Source organism: Lontra canadensis, unplaced genomic scaffold, assembly GCF_010015895.1.
Source record: "Lontra canadensis isolate GAN:19392208 unplaced genomic scaffold, GSC_riverotter_1.0 scaffold105, whole genome shotgun sequence".
Classification (NCBI taxonomy): Eukaryota; Metazoa; Chordata; class Mammalia; order Carnivora; family Mustelidae; genus Lontra; species Lontra canadensis.
In genome coordinates, this window is record NW_022631099.1 from 2,509,024 (window position 1) to 2,515,023 (window position 6,000).

Consider the following 6,000-nt stretch of genomic DNA (forward strand, 5'->3'; position numbering starts at 1 on the left):
ACTGAATAATATTCCATTGTACGAACGCACCACCGTTTGTCTATTCACCTGCTGTTACAGATTGACTCACGTCTTCCAAGAAGATATGTTGAAGTCCTAGTCCCTGGTACCTGTGAACGTGGCCTTATTTGGAAAAGCCTTTGCAGATGTAATCTAGGTAAGATGAAGTCATTAGGGTGGATTCTAATCCAATGTGATTGATGGCCTCATAAAAAAAAAAAAAAAAAAGGGAAACGGCCGCTGCATGTGATGACAGAGGCAGCCGCAAGCCAAGGAGTACCTAGGACCCATAACCACCACCTGAAACTAGGAAGAGGCAGGAAAGGACTCTACCTGGAGTCTCGGGGTAGGGGGACCTCCTGGCACCCAGATTTCAGACTTTGAGCTTGTAGAACTGTAAGAATAAATTCCATTGTTTTAATGTTGATTCCATTCCTGACAATTATGAATAAAACTGCTATAAACCTCCGTGTGCAGGTTTTTCTGGGGACAGAAGTTTTCAGCTCATTTGGGTGAATACCTAGGAGCATGACTGCTAAATCACATATTAAAACTTCCCTCTCTCACTGTCTCTCTCACTGTCGAATAAATAAATAAAATCTTAAAAGAATGGATGAAGGATAGGGACGCTAAGGTGGCTCAGTCAATTAAGAATCTGACTCTTGATTTAAAACTATGTTGAGCTTTGTAAAATATTGTCAACTGTCTTCCAAAGCAGCCGGACCACTTTGAATTTCCACCAGCAGCGAAAGATAGTGCCTGATGCTTCCTATCATGTCAGCATGTGGTGCGGTCAGGTTTTGTTGTTTTCGTTTTGTTTTTTATTTCAACCATTCTTACGTAGATGTGTAAGGTGAGAACCTAGTTTGTTTCTCTAAAAGTTTTTTTTGTTCCTGTTATTCTGAAATTTCATGGTTAATAGCCTTGAGACACCCAGTGGTCTTCCTTTCTTCCTTGTTTCCTTCATTGCTTCCCCTTCACTTCCCCTCCCTTCCTTTTCTTTCCTTATTTCCTCCATCCCTCCTTTCTTCCTTCCTTTCTTTCTTTCTTTTTTTTTTTAAGATTTTATTTATTTATTTGACAGACAGCAATCATAAGTAGGCAGAGAGGCAGGCAGAAAGAGAGAGAGAGAGGAGGAAGCAGGCTCCCTGTTGAGCAGAGAGCCGGATATGGGGCTTGGTCCCAGGACCCTGAGATGATGACCCAAGCTGAAGGCAGAGGCTTAACACACTGAGCCACCCAGGCGCCCCTCTTTCTTTCTTTCTTTCACTTTTTTTTTATGACAACAATTTTCAAACACAAAAGTGGAATAGTACAGTAAAGTCCACATATCCACAACCCGGCTTTATTTTAATATTTGATGGTATCCTTCATAGCGTTTTTTGTTGTTGTTGTTGTTGTTTGTTTTTTGTTTTTTGAGAGAGAGAGAGAGAGAGAGCGAGCGAGCACATGCACAGGGAGGAGCAGAGGGAGAAGGAGGGAGAGAATTTAAAGCAGGCTCCATACCCAGTGTGGGACTTGATCTCATGACCCTGAGATCATGACCTGAGCCAAAATCAAGAGTCAGATTCTTAACTGACTGAGCCACCTTAGCGCCCCTATCCTTCATCCATTCTTTTTAAAAGATTTTATTTATTTATTTGACAGTGAGAGAGACAGTGAGAGAGGGAATGCAAGCAGGGGGAATGGGAGAGGAAGAAGCAGGCACCCTGCTGAGCAGGAAGCCCAATGGGGCCTGGGATCATGACCTGAGCCGAAGGCAGACACTTAACAAACGGTGCCCCCTTTCATCCATTTTTGCAAGAGGATTTTACAGCAAATCCCAGATACTTTATCATTGTATTTGTAAACACCTTAGTATATAGCTCTAACAGATGATAATTTAAAAACTAATAATGATATAACCGCAATTCTGTGATCACACTTAAGGAAATTAACACACAGTCCATGTTTGATTTTCCCTAATTGTCTCAAAAATGACTTTTTTTTTGTATTGGCTTACTTGAGTCAGGATTCAAGTTCTACCAATTGTATTTAATTGCTAATTCTCATTTAATCTATAACAATCACTCCTCCTCTTTTTAATATGATTGATTTGTTGAAAAAACTGGGTAAATTACTCTACAGAATTTCTCACAGTTTGAATTTGGCTAATTGGACCCTTGTGATGTTTTTAAAATATAACACCATGACTTGAATATCCTGTATTAGATTCCAGTTCAGTTTTTGGCAAGAATATGTTACAGGTGAGATTGTGTATTTCCTATGACATCATACCAGGAGGCACATAATGTCTAATTGTTTCTCAACGATCTTTTTCCATTTGAAAACCCATTTCCTTCAGCTCTGAGATATTTTTGTGAATTCTTTCTTTGAAGATGTCTTTCCTACTTCTCCCTACTTCTGCCTATTTTCTATGTCTTCACTTTCTAGAACTCCCAGTTATTCACATATCTGAACTTTTGGAATGATTGTCTAATATTACTGGTTTTTTTTCCTCTTTCATTTATGTTTCGTGTGTGTGTGTGTGTGTGTGTGTGTGTGTGTGTGTGTGTGTTTGGGTCTCTTTTCTGAATATCATCTTCCCACCTGTATTTAGTCAGAGTTCTGTGTAGGAGACAGAAGCAGAAATCACTCTAGATATTTTAAGCAGAAAGGAATTTAATATAGGATATTAGGTGCTTGTAGACTGGTTGAGAGCATTGCCAACTTGGGAAGGGAAGGAAGGGACAACTCTTGTTTCAAAGTCACCATGGAAAGGTCTGAATTGTTAGGGTCATTCCTGCTGCTGCCACCATAGCTTCCTGACCCCATGAAGCTGGGGACTTGGGCACTGGATCTGAGAGTGTGGCCACTGATATTTGGTTCAAAAGTAGAGTTCAGGGGAGCCTGGGTGGCTCAGTGGATTAAAGCCTCTGCCTTCAGCTCAGGTCATGATCCCAGGGTCCTGAGATCGAGCCCCGCATCGGGCTCTCTGCTCCACCGGGAGCCTGCTTCCCCCTCTCTCTGCCTGCCTCTCTGCCTACTTGTGATCTCTATCTGTCAAGTGAATAAATAAAATCTTAAAAAAAAAAAGTAGAGTTCAAAGACGCGAGAGTTGTTTTCTGGCTCGTATAAGAAGTCGAAATTGTGGGGTAGACTACAACAGGTCAACTCAGTGAGGTCTTTGCTATCCATCCAACCATTCTGGCTTTTTGTTTCAATGGAACAAAGGCTGGAATCCTGACTTACATCAATCAGTATGATCAGAAACCAGAATTCTCCAAGCTCACTGAATTGAATTTTGGTCACATACTCACTTTTGCTCTCATATAAATGAGGTCATTGGGAAGGCAGGCATCATTAACCTAAAAAAAAAAAATTATCAGTCTATATTTCAGTTTCATGATAACTGAACCGGAAAGAAGTTTCACAGTGTGTCGAGGTTTTGCCGATTTCTACCTGCAGAGAAAGCGGCAACGCATTGTCATGCTCCAGTACTTCCTCTAGCCCTGGAAAGTTCTCAGAGCTCTCCGCCTCCAGTCTGTTTTTTCAGAGTACCAGCTGGGCAAAAAGAACCATTAATTTGTTGGGTGTTTGTGTGTGTATTTTAAGAATGATATTTTTTACCATTTAATTTTAAGTAAGAAAACACCTGCTGTATTCATTTTAAATAATGTATTTTTGTTACATGGGGATGCACGGATATACTTTCATTGTAAGAAAACTAAAATATTTAAGATTAAAAATAAGAGTCCCCTGTGATCCCTGCTCCCCATCACCATTCCCTCTCCCCCGAAAGTAACCAAGTAGCAATTATAGGGCAGAGCTCATTAGTCATGGTAGGTCAGGGTTATGCCACAATAACAAAAATTGTCAAAATCTCAGTGCCTCACAAGAACAAAGATTTATTTCTTGATCCTTACATGTTTGTCTTGGGTTGGCTGCAGCTGTTTCTCTGGACATAGGTTGAAGGAGCGGCCAAGATGTGCTAATCTCAATGGCAGAGGGAAAAGAAAGAATGGTAGAAACCTGGGGTGCCTGGGTGGCTCAGTGGGTTAAAGCCTCTGCCTTCGGCTCAGGTCATGATCCCAGGGTCCTGGGATCGAGCCCCGCATTGGGCTTTCTGCTCAGCGGGGAACCTGCTTTCTCCCCTCTCTCTGCCTGCCTCTCTGCCTACTTGTGATTTCTGTCTGTCAAATAAATAAATAAAATCTTATTTTTAAAAAAAGAAAGAATGGTGGAAGCTTTTTAAAGCTTCTGCTTAGAATGTCTTACATCATTTTCACTCACATTTCCTTGGTCAAAGCAAATCATATGGCCAAGTCCCACTTCAGTAGGGGTGGAGATGTATAATCCTTCCACAGGGAAAGGCAGTGAACATTTCCCCATAGTTTTATAGAATTCATAAAGCTATAGAAATAGGTATAATTTTTTAAAGATTTTATTTATTTATTTGACAGAAAGAGATCACAAGTAGGCAGAGAGACAGGCAGAGAGAGGGGGAGAAGCAGGCTCCCCACTGAGCAGAGACCCCCCGATGTGGAGCTCAATCCCAAGACCCTGAGACCATGACCTGAGCTGAAGGCAGAGGCTTAACCCACTGAGCCACCCAGGCGCCCCAGAAATAGGTTTCATTTTAATATAACTTATGATGGTACTGAATCTTACTTTCTGCATGCAAAAATGTATCTTAGAAGTTTTTCCATGTTATGCAAATAGATCCGTCTCCTTTTTGAACAGCTGCATAATATGCCATAATATGAATGTACCACAGTTTATTTAGCTATTTCCCTATTTGAAGACATTCAAATTGTTTCTAATTTTTTTTTATTATTGCAAACAAGGGTGTAGCAAATATTCTCGCACTTGCCCCTTAGGCATATGTGCGAGTGTTTCTCTAGGGTGGGTAGAGAGAAGTGGAATGGCTGATGAACATTCTGTGCCAATTTTCTCTCTGAATCTTAATATGGCACACTCACATGAGAATTCCAAAGAGTGTTCAATAAAGACTGTTTACAAAGAATAGTGCAGTGCCCCAGGGCTGGTAACAGCGGAGTTATCACCAGCTCTGGGCCAGAAGGAGCAAGGTGAGAGAGCAGGGAGTAGAACAGGGAGGAGAGTCATGTGGAATGGGCTGGTGAAGCCAGCCCAGTATGGCCCCACAGGGAAGGAGCCTAGGGAATAAATGGCTCAAATCACTCTTTTCCCCTCTGGTCTCCTACTGGGTTGACCTGAACCAGAGGACTGAGGGCCAAGGAGTCTGTTGCTGTAGTCCACACAGGCCTGCCCCCTAACCTAGGACACAGAAGAGGAGGGGAAAATAGACAGCCAAACTGGAGAACCAAATAGAAGCTCTCCACCCCACTCTCCAACCCACAGGACAAGAAATGATGTAATTGTTTGCCAAATCATAAAGCAAAAAACAATACTTAAGAGTCTGTTTTGGGGGTACCTGGCTGGCTCCGTGGGTAGAGCACGAGACTCTTGATCTCAGGTTTGTGAGTTCAAGTCCCATCCTGGGCATACAGCCTACTTAATTTTTTAAAAAGTGGGTTTTTAATTTGCATTGCTCTAATTATTAGCAAGGACTTCTGCTGATAATTCAGGGACACAGATTGTCTTGTCTTCCCTGGATAGGCTTCAGCAATTGTGTAATCATATCTGGGCCAGTGGACAGGAAGATCTGACAAATGGATCTGGTGGCATCTTTTGAGTCCTGGATCAAGCCTTACCTGAGGCTGCCCATGACTATTTGGTAACATGAACCAGTGAATTACCTTTTATTTCAGACAGTTTTGTTGTTGGTGTGATATGTGTGTGTGTGTTGGTCACTCATAACTGAAAGACCTCCAACTGGTCTGGGATTTGGACCCCATTCTTTATATACTGTACCGTGCTTTGTGTATGTTTTGTGCATATAAATTTAAGGTTGAATGAGACCTTAGACATCATTCTATTCCAATTCTTTCATTTTCATTTATATATTCAAATGTTTAATCATACAAAATCATAAGGCAG